We start from the raw sequence: 16299 nt of genomic DNA on the forward strand, positions 1-16299 counted from the left end.
GGGCTGTGGCAATATCTGGGATTCAGTTAGCCAAAAGAAAACCGGATATTTCCGGTTTCATGCAGTCATATCCAGAAAAAGTTGTGTGGAATTTGTATGCAATGGACCACGAAAATCACAGTATAAATGGTTTTGGAGAAAAGCAAAGTCTTGTCGTTAGGCAAGTGCATAAAATGCCATCTATATAAACAGGAATATCATGTGTGTTTGCCGCAGTTCCTCTAGCTTTCTCCTAGAAAATACGAATGTATAGAGCTGGGGTCTCCATGTGGAACCAATTAGAGTTTCCCAGTACAAAATTAAAAGTTCCCTGATAAAAAAACTTTCAAAACAATAAAGTCCTTCGATAATATCAAGAAAACACAAACACAGGGGCTGTGGCAATATCTGGGATTGAGTTAGCCAAAACAAAACCGGATATTTCCGGTTTCATCCAGTCATATCCGGAAAAAGTGGTGTGGAATTCGTATGCAATGGACCGAGAAAATCACAGTAAAAATGGTTTTGGAGAAAAGCAAAGTCTTTTCGTTAGGCAAGTGCATAAAATGCCATCTATATAAACAGAAATATCATGTGTGTTTGCCGAAGTTCCTCTAGCTTTCTCCTCGAAAATACGAATGTGTAGAGCTGGGGTCTCCATGTGGAACCAATTAGAGTTTCCCAGTACAAAACTAAAAGTTCCCTGATAAAAAAAACTTTCAAAACAATAAAGTCCTTCGATAATATCCAGAAAACACAAACACAGGGGCTGTGGCAATATCTGGGATTGAGTTAGCCAAAACAAAACCGGATATTTCCGGTTTCATCCAGTCATCTCTGTAAGACCCCCGACAGGTGTCTCACACTTTTACCGACCCCAGAAACACGAATTCCAGTCCAATCGCTGCAAGTGCATGAGGAAGTTTATTACATCTGCACAGATGGGCCAACTCTAAGCACAACAACACCCTCTGGTGGAGTGCGAGAAGAGAGGCGCCGATCATCAACCGCTCAGAGTATTTAAGGATTAAAACCACAACATTAGCATATCTCCATAGCATTACAGAAAGTCACAAGATAAACCGCAGCATGACAAATTCTCATAAGATAAAGGGTTTTTCCAGGGTGAGGGGACAAAAACGTTGAGCAAGCATAAACACGGGGTCATCATAACCAAAAACTTAACATAGCTCCTAAAATAATTGTCATATGCTCAATTATCTCATAAAGGCATTAGCACAATCATCACATTTTACAAGGTCAGCTAAAGTTTAGTTATCTTAAAAAAGCATTTTGCAAGCCCAGCTATTTTGTACAAAAGCAGAACAATATGCAGTTAGCCAAGCAACTCCATTTTAACCCCTTCCTGCCTTATTTTCTCTCATTCCCCCCTTTTCTTTTTGTACTAATTTTAATCTTAAAATTTTAGAAATTACCTTTTAAATTTTGTAAAGGCCTGAAATAAAGAAAGGGAGCAGGGTGTTCAAAATATCAGTTGCATACCCCGAGGAGCAGGCCCTATCTTACTAAGGGTCCTGCAATGGCTAGGATTCTCTTGGAAAGAAATTAAAAATCCCATATTGGTAACAATTAGAATTAAGAGGTAATTAAGTATACGCTTCCGCCCGGTCCTTTGTTTCATAGGGGAGTCTGATCATAAAACAGGCCGGAGATGTCCCAGGTGTCTCTTCCTCCCACGTGATCATTATTGGGATATGTGGACTGCCCATCACCGGCGCCCACCAAATCCGCTGCCAGACACAGGCTTACAAGTACATCTCTGTGCCCTGCAGCCGACTTTATGAGCACAGAAGCAAATCTGCAGGGTAGGGGAAGTATGCCCCGCAGGATAGAAAAAGTTACAAAAAGGCATCAGAATTTAAAAATGGAAAATACAACAGAGACAAAAACAGAAAACACATCCCTGAAGAAGTCATACAAATTTGGGTTGATACCTGGTGCCTGTTCAGCTGAATTGACCCAAATACTTTTTGTGACTTTCACACACCCTCTTCGACTTACTTTAAACATTTTACCATTTCCATTTCAGTCTAGAGTAAACTAGCCATCCGGATAAAGTCATTTTTACAAACCATGTCCTTTCCTTATATAAAAAGCTCTTTTTTCTCTTTAGCCCTTCTCACCAACAATACTCTTTTCTTTTATGTCCTTCATTTTTTTAAACTTTGGCACTGCTGGGTCAGGACCAAGGCGTGGGTGATAAACAATTTTACTTTTAATCCTATTCATTATGCAGGGTAAAAATTAAAAATAATATTACTAAGGGTCAACAATACTTTTTCTTTAGCAATATTATACAGATCTGTTTGGTAACTTTTTAAAAAATCTTATAGCCAGAATTATGTATAAAGCAGAGCCTCTTCCACTTCTTGCTGGATGGAAAAGGTGACGTTCTGCAGCACCCTGGACGTCTTGCTCAATCCCTGTCCAGGCTGCGGCGTCTATGTATACATGCCGGCTCAGGATCATCTGCTGTATATCCCGAGCCAGCATGTGTACACAGGCAAACTCGCAGTCACTCATCTTCCGCTGCTCGGAGAGCAGAGCCAAGGACTGCTTCTTCAGGAAGCCTTTATTTAAGCAAAGCCCGGCAGAATAGGGAAGTTGCAAAAGGGTAGCAGCATATAAAGGATATGTAGCATTATAAAAATGTGTAGCAGCAATTTGACCCAGTCTCCAGTGCCAGTCTCCACCATTAATTATACGTTTTACCTAACTATATCCCCAGTACCTTGGCTACCGCTATCACCATCTGACTTATCCTATAAACACAATGTAACTTTTTATTTTTAACACCTGTGCCACCGTCTGACTTACCCTGGAGACGAAGGCCGGCCCGGTGTCTGACCCCAGTACCTTTTATAGTCCAAATCAGGGAAACATTGGCGCAATTCTTCTTCCTGGTCGATAAAGCCTCTGTCCATTTTGAGTTCCCCGTGGGTAGTGGCGAGAGCGTACCTGCTGTTCTTGTGCATTGCCACCCGCTCCTTTTTCTTAGCTGCACGGAGTGCATGGTCCATAGCGATCAGCCCTGCCTGCCGAGCAGAGTCCTCGGGGGGGTTGAAGGTGGAAACCCAGACGTGTCCCAATGAGGGAGGGGCCGAGGGGCCGCTGTCGCCCAGTCTCACCACTCCGCTGCTGTCATCTTTTCTCTTGTCATCTTGCAGGGGCCGTTTCGGTCAGTTCAGTCTCGTGTGGCAGTCGTACACCACTTGACTCTCATTGTTAGTCGAACCTTAGGCAGACTTGTCCTTTTGGGCACTTTTCTGTGCTTTTGCCAGTCTCCCGGGGTCCCTGCCTATTCTGATTCTCCCTTACTTCTGCTTTCTTTTAACTGTGGTGGCCAGGATCCTAGTTAGTTCCTTTTTCTTAGCCCATTTTAAACTTCCCCTTTTTTAACTAAAAAAACTTTAACCCCTTCAGCTAAACTCCTCAGGGGAGTCTGGCAGTAGAGACTGAGCCTTTTACAAAGTTCCATTCAAATGTAGTAAAATTAATGTTAGTAAAACAGGCCCTGCAAGTCCTGTCAGGGCTTGTTTTCCCAGTTATATGGAGGAGGAGGACGGCCAGTTAGAACGGGCCGGGGGTCCTCCCTCCTCTGCTTCATCCTCCTCTGTTTTATCGGATTTTTCCTTCTCCATTTCTCTTCTGGTTTCCAAAAAGGGCACCAATGTCAGGAGCATAAAAAAACAGTACCATTTCAATAAACAAACATGTTGAGGCGCACACAGTCCAATTAACAAATGAGCTAACATTTTGCATTAACCATTTAATTATTACATTTTTGTAGGTTTGTACAATCTTAACTATTTGTTTCCCTTTTGGCTAGACCTCCCGTTTGATCCACATTTGAACTAGCAATACATTTGAACTAGCAACGCCTGGTTGTTTAGCATTAGCTGGACGGAGACTTTATCGGTCCCTCTTTAAAGGATCTGGCTTCTGAGCCAGATACTGGAGCAGCTAGAAAGAAACATGTTTATAGCTGAAGTTTAGCATCATTTTACATCTTGGCACCACTTTTAATTTAAACAACCGGTTGGTTATTATCTCTGCAAGATGAGAGATCTCTTTTTGACATCTCCAGGGGCCCTCTGGGGGTGTCAAAAGTTCGGATAATTTAGAACTTGGATTTTTAGAAAGTCTGTTAAAGGTGCCAAGAGAACTTAGAGTATCTGGTCAAAATAGAATTCCTTAACATCCTGAAATGATAGCCATTTATTAGTTAGGGTGATTTTTACACTTTTAAACCAGATTTGACCATAATACTTAACAATGCTTTTTATTAATTTAAACTTAACAGAAACAGTAGAGTACACAATAGATCACTTTGGTAGAACATGAATTTTATATCTGTTGTTGAATAAACCAGAAATAAAAACCTTAAACATAAGGGTTTACATAATTTAGAACTACTTAACAGAGTCAAAAAGAGCTTATAGGACCTAACTCTAAAAATGGCAAAGTAACTGATTCAGCAGACACTGTTAAAATAGACATTACAATTTTTGCAAAAACAGATTTTAAAACTTAGACCATTTTTAGGTATTTTGTTGTAACAGAAGATCAGACTTTAACTTTAGGTCAATGGAATTTTGGCATTAGCACTTAACTTAAAGAAAGCTCTGTAAACAATTTTAAAGTTGTAAACCTTTTAAAACTTTTTATGACTTGCTCACATTTTCTGAAACTTTATACCTGTAGTTACTTTTACATAGTCTTGAATTGTTATGTATAGACAATCTATAAAAATACATGTTAACAAACTCAAACAGTCTCTCTTATCGAATTTAAGATATGAAAAGTACAATACATTTTTTTACATTTTGCTTAGCATTGATGCCTAGATGGCTTAAGACACTGAGTTCTGAATTAAAGTCAAAATTACATTTCCATGCTTTTAAGTAACATAAGAATAACTCCTCCTGAACAGCAAACATGGACATAACTTTGAAAAGATCTTCATCGTTAAGAGAAACATGTCTAAAGCATTTTAATATATTTTACTTTAACAAATTTTAGAGTCTCATCCTTTGAGAGTTCCAGGGATCCGACTGGAAGCCCAAAGTTGGAAGACTCAGTTTAGAATTTAAGCTGTCAGAGTCAAGCGGTTTGGCCAACAATTAGTACACTTCTGATCAGTTGGGTAATCACTCAAACACTAAAAACAGATAAACAACATAAACAACTTTGCGTTGCAGTTTTCCCAATTAAGACTCATAAAGTAAGACTCAAAGGTGTAGTTAATTCCTGTCCCATGTTGGAGGGGAAAGGCAAATCAGGAGAGTATATTAGAACACAGAAACAATCACAAAATTCACAAATGACAAGACTCACAAAGACACTGCGCACAACAATGGAACAAGACCTGCGCGCCCTAATAAGACAAGACCTGCGCGCAACAAAACTGCGACGGGAGTGGCTGCTGCCACCAGCCCTTCTCCCAGGAAAAAAACCTTTCCCTAACCAGAACTTCCGATGGGAGCGAAGCGGCTGCCACCCGCCAGGCTCCCCAGAATACCGCCAATGGAGCGTCCTCCAAGGCCTGAGCCAGGGGTCTTGACACGTCTGTCTTGCCTACTACTGGCTCTTTTCAGATACAGGTCCTGTACAGGCACAATTTCAGTAAAACATGAACCTCCGGTACGTCAAGCGCCCCGGGAAAAAAATAAAAAAATCAACAGAACACACAAAAACACTTAAAACAGCAAAAACTTACCTCCGATTGGAAAATGGAGCGTGGGTCTGGGGTCTCGAATCCCGGACGAGCCCCCAAGAATGTAAGACCCCCGACAGGTGTCTCACACTTTTACCGACCCCAGAAACACGAATTCCAGTCCAATCGCTGCAAGTGCATGAGGAAGTTTATTACATCTGCGCAGATGGGCCAACTCTAAGCACAACAACACCCTCTGGTGGAGTGCGAGAAGAGAGGCGCCGATCATCAACCGCTCAGAGTATTTAAGGATTAAAACCACAACATTAGCATATCTCCATAGCATTACAGAAAGTCACAAGATAAACCGCAGCATGACAAATTCTCATAAGATAAAGGGTTTTTCCAGGGTGAGGGGACAAAAACGTTGAGCAAGCATAAACACGGGGTCATCATAACCAAAAACTTAACATAGCTCCTAAAATAATTGTCATATGCTCAATTATCTCATAAAGGCATTAGCACAATCATCACATGTTACAAGGTCAGCTAAAGTTTAGTTATCTTAAAAAAGCATTTTGCAAGCCCAGCTATTTTGTACAAAAGCAGAACAATATGCAGTTAGCCAAGCAACTCCATTTTAACCCCTTCCTGCCTTATTTTCTCTCAATCTCCAGACAAAGTCTTGTGGAATTCGTATGCAATGGACCGAGAAAATTACAGTGAAAGTGGTTTTGCAGAAAAGCAAAGTCTTTTCGTTAGGCAAGTGCATAAAATGTCATTATACAAACAGAAATATCATCTATGTTTGCCGCAGTTCCTCTAGATTTCTCCCTAGAAAATACGAATGTGTAGAGCTGGTTTTTCCATTCGAACCAGGGAGTGATTCGCAGTACAGAATTAAATGTTACCTGATTAAAAAAAACTTTTAAAATGCTAATGTCCATTGATAATATCCAGAAAACACAAACACAGGGGCTGTGGCAATATCTGGGATTGAGTTAGCCAAAACAAAACCGGATATTTCCGGTTTCATCCAGTCATATCCGGACAAAGTGGTGTGGAATTCTTATGCAATGGACCGAGAAAATCACTGTAAAAATGGTTTTGGAGAAAAGCAAAGTCTTTTCGTTAGGCAAGTGCATAAAATGCCATCTACATAAACAGAAATATCATGTTTGTTTTCCGAATTTCTTCTAGCTTTCTCCTAGAAAATACGAATGTGTAGAGCTGGTGTCTCCATGTGGAACCAATTAGAGTTTCCCAGTGCAAAATTAAAAGTTCCCTGATAAAAAAACTTTCAAAACAATAAAGTCCTTCGATAATATCCAGAACCCAAACACAGGGGCTGTGGCAATATCTGGGATTGAGTTAGCCAAAACAAAACCGGATATTTCCGGACTCATCCAGTCATATACGGACAAAGTGGTGTGCAATTCGTATGCAATGGACTGAGAAAATTACAGTGAAAGTGGTTTTGGAATAAAGCAAAGTTTTTCGTTAGGCAAGTGCATAAAATGTCATGTATACAAACAGAAATATCATTTTTGTTTGCCGCAGTTCCTCTAGATTTCTCCCTAAAAATACGAATGTGTAGAGCTGGTTTCTCCATGTCGAACCAGGGAGTGATTCGCAGTACAGAATTAAATATTACCTGATAAAAAAAAAACTTTTAAAATATAATGTCCATTGAAATATCTAGAAAACACAAACACAGGGACTGTGGCAATATCTGGGATTGAGTTAGCCAAAACAAAACCGGATATTTCCGGTTTCATCCAGTCATATCCGGACAAAGTGGTGTCGAATTCGTATGCAATGGATCGAGAAAATTACAGTGAAAGTGGTTTTGGAGAAAAGCAAAATCTTTTTGTTAGGCAAGTGCATAAAGTGTCATGTATACAAACAGAAATATCATGTATGTTTGCCGCAGTTCCTCTAGCTTTCTCCTAGAAAATACGAATGTGTAGAGCTGGGTTCTCCATGTGGAACCAATTAGAGTTTCCCAGTACAAAATTAAATCTTCCTTGATAAAAAAAAATTTAAAAACAATAAAGTCCTTCGATAATATCCAGAAAACACAAACACAGGAGCTGTGGCAATATCTGGGATTGAGTTAGCCAAAACAAAACCGGATATTTCCGGTTTCATCCAGTCACATCCGGACAAAGCAGTGTGGAATTCGTATGCAATGGACCGAGAAAATCACAGTAAAATGGTTTTGGAGAAACGCAAAGTCTTTTCGTTAGACAAGTGCATAAAATGCCCTCCATATAAACAGAAATATCATGTTTGTTTGCCGCAGTTCCTCTAGCTTTCTCCTACAAAATACGAATGTGTAGAGCTGGGGTCTCCATGTGAAACCAATTAGAGTTTCCCAGTACAAAACTAAAACTTCCCTGATAAAAAAACATTCAAAACAATAAAGTCGTTCGATAATATCCAGAAAACACAAACACAGGGGCTGTGGCAATATCTGGGATTGAGTTAGCCAAAACAAAACCGGATACTTCCGGTTTCATGCAGTCATATCCGGAAAAAGTGGTGTGGAATTCGTATGCAATGGACCCAGAAAATCACAGTAAAAATGGTTTTGGAGAAAAGCAAAGTCTTTTTGTTAGGCAAGTGCATAAAATGCCATCTATATAAACAGAAATATCATGTGTGTTTGCCGAAGTTCCTCTAGCTTTCTCCTCGAAAATACGAATGTGTAGAGCTGGGGTCTCCATGTGGAACCAATTAGAATTTCCCAGTACAAAACTAAAATTTCCCTGATAAAAAAAACTTTCAAAACAATAAAGTCCTTCGATAATATCCAGAAAACACAAACACAGGGGCTGTGGCAATATCTGGGATTGAGTTAGCCAAAACAAAACCGGATAATTCCTGTTTCATCCAGTCATATCCGGACAAAGTGGTGTGGAATTCGTATGCAATGGACCGAGAAAATCACAGTAAAAATGGTTTTGGAGAAAAGCAAAGTCTTTTCGTTAGGCAAGTGCATAAAATGTCATTATACAAACAGAAATATCATCTATGTTTGCCGCAGTTCCTCTAGATTTCTGCCTAGAAAATACGAATGTGTAGAGCTGGTTTTTCCATTCGAACCAGGGAGTGATTCGCAGTACAGAATTAAATGTTACCTGATAAAAAAAAACTTTTAAAATGCTAATGTCCATTGATAATATCCAGAAAACACAAACACAGGGGCTGTCGCAATATCTGGGATTGAGTTAGCCAAAACAAAACCGGATATTTCCTGTTTCATCCACTCATATCCGGACAAAGTGGTGTGGAATTCTTATGCAATGTACCGAGAAAATCACTGTAAAAATGGTTTTGGAGAAAAGCAAAGTCTTGTCGTTAGGCAAGTGCATAAAATGCCATCTACATAAACAGAAATATCATGTTTGTTTTCCGCATTTCCTCTAGCTTTCTCCTAGAAAATACGAATGTGTAGAGCTGGGGTCTCCAGGTGGAACCAATTAGAGTTTCCCAGTACAAAATTAAAAGTTCCCTGATAAAAAAACTTTCAAAACAATAAAGTCCTTCGATAATATCCAGAAAAAAAAAACACAGGGGCTGTGGCAATATCTGGGATTGAGTTAGCCAAAACAAAACCGGATATTTCCGGTTTCATCCAGTCATACCCGGACAATTCGTGTGGAATTCGTATGCAATGGACCGAGAAAATCACAGTAAAAATGGTTTTGGAGAAAAGCAAAGTCTTTTCGTTAGGCAAGTGCATAAAATGACATCTATATAAACAGAAATATCATGTTTGTTTGCCGCAGTTTCTCTAGATTTCTCCCTAAAAATACGAATGTGTAGAGCTGGTTTCTCCATGTCGAAATAGGGAGTGATTCGCAGTACAGAATTAAATGTTACCTAATAAAAAAAAAAACTTTTAAAATATAATGTCCATTGATAATATCCAGAAAACACAAACACAGGGGCTGTGGCAATATCTGGGATTGAGTTAGCCAAAACAAAACCGGATATTTCCGGTTTCATCCAGTCATATCCGGACAAAGTGATGTCGAATTCGTATGCAATGGATCGAGAAAATCACAGTGAAAGTGGTTTTGGAGAAAAGCAAAGTCTTTTTGTTAGGCAAGTGCATAAAGTGTCATGTATACAAACAGAAATATCATGTATGTTTGCCGCAGATCCTCTAGCTTTCTCCTAGAAAATACGAATGTGTAGATCTAGTTTCTCCATGTCAAACCAGGGAGTGTTTCGCAGTAAAAATTTAAATGTTCCCTTATAAAAAAAAACTTTCAAAACAATAAATTCCTTCGATAATATCCAGAAAACACAAACACAGGGGCTGTGGCAATATCAGGGATTGAGTTAGCCAAAAAAAACCGGATATTTCCGGTTTCATCCAGTCATATCCGGACAAAGCAGTGTGGAATTCGTATGCAATGGACCGAGAAAATCACAGTAAAAATGGTTTTGGAGAAAAGCAAAGTCTTTTCGTTAGGCAAGTGCATAAAATGCCCTCCATATAAACAGTAATATCATGTTTGTTTGCCGCAGTTCCTCTAGCTTTCTCCTACAAAATACGAATGTGTAGAGCTGGGGTCTCCATGTGAAACCAATTAGAGTTTCCCAGTACAAAATTAAAAGTTCCCTGATAAAAAACATATAAAACAATAAAGTCCTTCAATAATATCCAGAAAACACAAAACAGGGGCTGTGGCAATATCTGGGATTCAGTTAGCCAAAAGAAAATGGGATATTTCCGGTTTCATGCAGTCATCCAGAAAAAGTGGTGTGGAATTCGTATGCAATGGACCACGAAAATCACAGTATAAATGGTTTTGGAGAAAAGCAAAGTCTTGTCGTAAGGCAAGTGCATAAAATGCCATCTATATAAACAGAAATATCATGTGTGTTTGCCGCAGTTCCTCTAGCTTTCTCCTAGAAAATACGAATGTGTAGAGCTGGGTTCTCCATGTGGAACCAATTAGAGTTTCCCAGTACAAAACTAAAACTTCCCGGATAAAAAAACATTCAAAACAATAAAGTCCTTCGATAATATCCAGAAAAAAAAAACACAGGGGCTGTGGCAATATCTGGGATTGAGTTAGCCAAAACAAAACCGGATATTTCCGGTTTCATCCAGTCATACCCGGACAAAGTCGTGTCGAATTCGTATGCAATGGACCGAGAAAATCACAGTAAAAATGGTTTTGGAGAAAAGCAAAGTCTTTTCGTTAGGCAAGTGCATAAAATGCCATCTATATAAACAGAAATATCATGTTTGTTTGCCGCAGTGCCTCTAGCTTTCTCCTAGAAAATACGAATGTGTAGAGCTGGGTTTTCCATGTGGAACCAATTAGAGTTTCCCAGTTAAAATTAAATCTTCCTTGATGAAAAAAAAAAAACTTTCAATACTATAAAGTCATTCGATAATATCCAGAAAACACAAACACAGGGGCTGTGGCAATATCTGGGATTGAGTTAGCCAAAACAAAACCGGATACTTCCGGTTTCATGCAGTCATATCCGGAAAAGTGGTGTGGAATTCGTATATAATGGACCGAGAAAATCACAGTAAAAATGGTTTTGGAGAAAAGCAAAGTCTTTTTGTTAGGCAAGTGCATAAAGTGTCATGTATACAAACAGAAATATCATGTATGTTTGCCGCAGATCCTCTAGCTTTCTCCTAGAAAATACGAATGTGTAGAGCTAGTTTCTCCATGTCAAACCAGGGAGTGTTTCGCAGTAAAAATTTAAATGTTCCGTTATAAAAAAAAAACCTTCAAAACAATAAAGTCCTTCGATAATATCCAGAAAACACAAACACAGGGGCTGTGGCAATATCAGGGATTGAGTTAGCCAAAACAAAACCGGATATTTCCGGTTTCATCCAGTCATATCCGGACAAAGCAGTGTGGAATTCGTATGCAATGGACCGAGAAAATCACAGTAAAAATGGTTTTGGAGAAAAGCAAAGTCTTTTCGTTAGGCAAGTGCATAAAATGCCCTCCATATAAACAGTAATATCATGTTTGTTTGCCGCAGTTCCTCTAGCTTTCTCCTACAAAATACGAATGTGTAGAGCTGGGGTCTCCATGTGAAACCAATTAGAGTTTCCCAGTACAAAATTAAAAGTTCCCTGATAAAAAACATATAAAACAATAAAGTCCTTCAATAATATCCAGAAAACACAAAACAGGGGCTGTGGCAATATCTGGGATTCAGTTAGCCAAAAGAAAACCGGATATATCCGGTTTCATGCAGTCATATCCAGAAAAAGTGGTGTGGAATTCGTATGCAATGGAGCGAGAAAATCACAGTAAAAATGGTTTTGGAGAAAAGCAAAGTCTTGTCGTTAGGCAAGTGCATAAAATGCCATCTATATAAACAGAAATATCATGTGTGTTTGCCGCAGTTCCTCTAGCTTTCTCCTAGAAAATACGAATGTATAGAGCTGGGTTCTCCATGTGGAACCAATTAGAGTTTCCCAGTACAAAACTAAAACTTCTCTGATACAAAAACTTTCAAAACAATAAAGTCCTTCGATATTATCCAGAAAACACAAACACAGGGGCTGTGGCAATATCTGGGATTGAGTTAGCCAAAACAAAACCGGATATTTCCGGTTTCATCCAGTCATACCCGGACAAAGTCGTGTGGAATTCGTATGCAATGGACCGAGAAAATCACAGTAAAAATGGTTTTGGAGAAAAGCATAGTCTTTTCGTTAGGCAAGTGCATAAAATGCCATCTATATAAACAGAAATATCATGTTTGTTTGCCGCAGTGCCTCTAGCTTTCTCCTAGAAAATACGAATGTGTAGAGCTGGGTTCTCCATGTGGAACCAATTAGAGTTTCCCAGTCAAAATTAAATCTTCCTTGATGAAAAAAAGAAAAAACTTTCAATACTATAAAGTCGTTCGATAATATCCAGAAAACACAAACACAGGGGCTGTGGCAATATCTGGGATTGAGTTAGCCAAAACAAAACCGGATACTTCCGGTTTCATGCAGTCATTTCCGGAAAAAGTGGTGTGGAATTCATATGCAATGCACCGAGAAAATCACAGTAAAAATGGTTTTGGAGAAAAGCAAAGTGTTTTCGTTAGGCAAGTGCATAAAATGCCATCTATATAAACAGAAATAACATGTGTGTTTGCGGAAGTTCCTCTAGCTTTCTCCTCGAAAATACGAATGTGTAGAGCTGGGGTCTCCATGTGGAACCAATTAGAGTTTCCCAGTACAAAACTAAAAGTTCCCTGATAAAAAAAACTTTCAAAACAATAAAGTCCTTCGATAATATCCAGAAAACACAAACACAGGGGCTGTGGCAATATCTGGGATTCAGTTAGCCAAAACAAAACCAGATATTTCCGGATTCATCCAGTCATATACGGACAAAGTGGTGTGCAATTCGTATGCAATGGACTGAGAAAATTACAGTGAAAGTGGTTTTGGAATAAAGCAAAGTCTTTTCGTTAGGCAAGTGCATAAAATGTCATGTATACAAACAGAAATATCATGTATGTTTGCCGCAGTTCCTCTAGATTTCTCCCTAGAAAATACGAATGTGTAGAGCTGGTTTCTCCATGTCGAAATAGGGAGTGATTCGCAGTACAGAAATAAATGTTACCTAATAAAAAAAAACTTTTAAAATATAATGTCCATTGATAATATCCAGAAAACACAAACACAGGGGCTGTGGCAATATCTGGGATTGAGTTAGCCAAAACAAAACCGGATATTTCCGGTTTCATCCAGTCATATCCGGACAAAGTGGTGTGGAATTCGTATGCAATGTATCGAGAAAATCACAGTTAAAGTGGTTTTGGAGAAAAGCAAAGTCTTTTTGTTAGGCAAGTGCATAAAGTGTCATGTATACAAACAGAAATATCATGTATGTTTGCCGCAGATCCTCTAGCTTTCTCCTAGAAAATACGAATGTGTAGATCTAGTTTCTCCATGTCAAACCAGGGAGTGTTTCGCAGTAAAAATTTAAATGTTCCCTTATAAAAAAAAAACCTTCAAAACAATAAAGTCCTTCGATAATATCCAGAAAACACAAACACAGGGGCTGTGGCAATATCAGGGATTGAGTTAGCCAAAACAAAACCGGATATTTCCGGTTTCATCCAGTCATATCCGGACAAAGCAGTGTGGAATTCGTATGCAATGGACCGAGAAAATCACAGTAAAAATGGTTTTGGAGAAAAGCAAAGTCTTTTCGTTAGGCAAGTGCATAAAATGCCCTCCATATAAACAGTAATATCATGTATGTTTGCCGCAGTTCCTCTAGCTTTCTCCTACAAAATACGAATGTGTAGAGCTGGGGTCTCCATGTGAAACCAATTAGAGTTTCCCAGTACAAAATTAAAAGTTCCCTGATAAAAAACATATAAAACAATAAAGTCCTTCAATAATATCCAGAAAACACAAAACAGGGGCTGTGGCAATATCTGGGATTCAGTTAGCCAAAAGAAAACCGGATATTTCCGGTTTCATGCAGTCATATCCAGAAAAAGTGGTGTGGAATTCGTATGCAATGCAGCGAGAAAATCACAGTAAAAATGGTTTTGGAGAAAAGCAAAGTCTTGTCGTTAGGCAAGTGCATAAAATGCCATCTATATAAACAGAAATATCATGTGTGTTTGCCGCAGTTCCTCTAGCTTTCTCCTAGAAAATACGAATGTATAGAGCTGGGTTCTCCATGTGGAACCAATTAGAGTTTCCCAGTACAAAACTAAAATTTCCCTGATACAAAAACTTTCAAAACAATAAAGTCCTTCGATATTATCCAGAAAACACAAACACAGGGGCTGTGGCAATATCTGGGATTGAGTTAGCCAAAACAAAACCGGATATTTCCGGTTTCATCCAGTCATATCCGGACAAAGTGGTGTCGAATTCGTATGCAATGGATCGAGAAAATCACAGTGAAAGTGGTTTTGGAGAAAAGCAAAGTCTTTTTGTTAGGCAAGTGCATAAAGTGTCATGTATACAAACAGAAATATCATGTATGTTTGCCGCAGATCCTCTAGCTTTCTCCTAGAAAATACGAATGTGTAGATCTAGTTTCTCCATGTCAAACCAGGGAGTGTTTCGCAGTAAAAATTTAAATGTTCCCTTATAAAAAAAAAACTTTCAAAACAATAAAGTCCTTCGATAATATCCAGAAAACACAAACACAGGGGCTGTGGCAATATCAGGGATTGAGTTAGCCAAAACAAAACCGGATATTTCCGGTTTCATCCAGTCATATCCGGACAAAGCAGTGTGGAATTCGTATGCAATGGACCGAGAAAATCACAGTAAAAATGGTTTTGGAGAAAAGCAAAGTCTTTTCGTTAGGCAAGTGCATAAAATGCCCTCCATATAAACAGTAATATCATGTATGTTTGCCGCAGTTCCTCTAGCTTTCTCCTACAAAATACGAATGTGTAGAGCTGGGGTCTCCATGTGAAACCAATTAGAGTTTCCCAGTACAAAATTAAAAGTTCCCTGATAAAAAACATATAAAACAATAAAGTCCTTCAATAATATCCAGAAAACACAAAACAGGGGCTGTGGCAATATCTGGGATTCAGTTAGCCAAAAGAAAATGGGATATTTCCGGTTTCATGCAGTCATCCAGAAAAAGTGGTGTGGAATTCGTATGCAATGGACCACGAAAATCACAGTATAAATGGTTTTGGAGAAAAGCAAAGTCTTGTCGTAAGGCAAGTGCATAAAATGCCATCTATATAAACAGAAATATCATGTGTGTTTGCCGCAGTTCCTCTAGCTTTCTCCTAGAAAATACGAATGTTTAGAGCTGGGTTCTCCATGTGGAACCAATTAGAGTTTCCCAGTACAAAACTAAAACTTCCCTGATAAAAAAACATTCAAAACAATAAAGTCCTTCGATAATATCCAGAAAAAAAAAACACAGGGGCTGTGGCAATATCTGGGATTGAGTTAGCCAAAACAAAACCGGATATTTCCGGTTTCATCCAGTCATACCCGGACAAAGTCGTGTCGAATTCGTATGCAATGGACCGAGAAAATCACAGTAAAAATGGTTTTGGAGAAAAGCAAAGTCTTTTCGTTAGGCAAGTGCATAAAATGCCATCTATATAAACAGAAATATCATGTTTGTTTGCCGCAGTGCCTCTAGCTTTCTCCTAGAAAATACGAATGTGTAGAGCTGAGTTTTCCATGTGGAACCAATTAGAGTTTCCCAGTTAAAATTAAATCTTCCTTGATGAAAAAAAAAAAAATTTCAATACTATAAAGTCATTCGATAATATCCAGAAAACACAAACACAGGGGCTGTGGCAATATCTGGGATTGAGTTAGCCAAAACAAAACCGAATACTTCCGGTTTCATGCAGTCATATCCGGAAAAGTGGTGTGGAATTCGTATGTAATGGACCGAGAAAATCACAGTAAAAATGGTTTTGGAGAAAAGCAAAGTCTTTTTGTTAGGCAAGTGCATAAAGTGTCATGTATACAAACAGAAATATCATGTATGTTCGCCGCAGATCCTCTAGCTTTCTCCTAGAAAATACGAATGTGTAGAGCTAGTTTCTCCATGTCAAACCAGGGAGTGTTTCGCAGTAAAAATTTAAATGTTCCGTTATAAAAAAAAAACCTTCAAAACAATAAAGTCCTTCGA

The sequence above is a fragment of the Lepus europaeus genome, chromosome 21 (genome assembly GCF_033115175.1).
Source record: "Lepus europaeus isolate LE1 chromosome 21, mLepTim1.pri, whole genome shotgun sequence".
NCBI classification, from domain to species: Eukaryota; Metazoa; Chordata; class Mammalia; order Lagomorpha; family Leporidae; genus Lepus; species Lepus europaeus.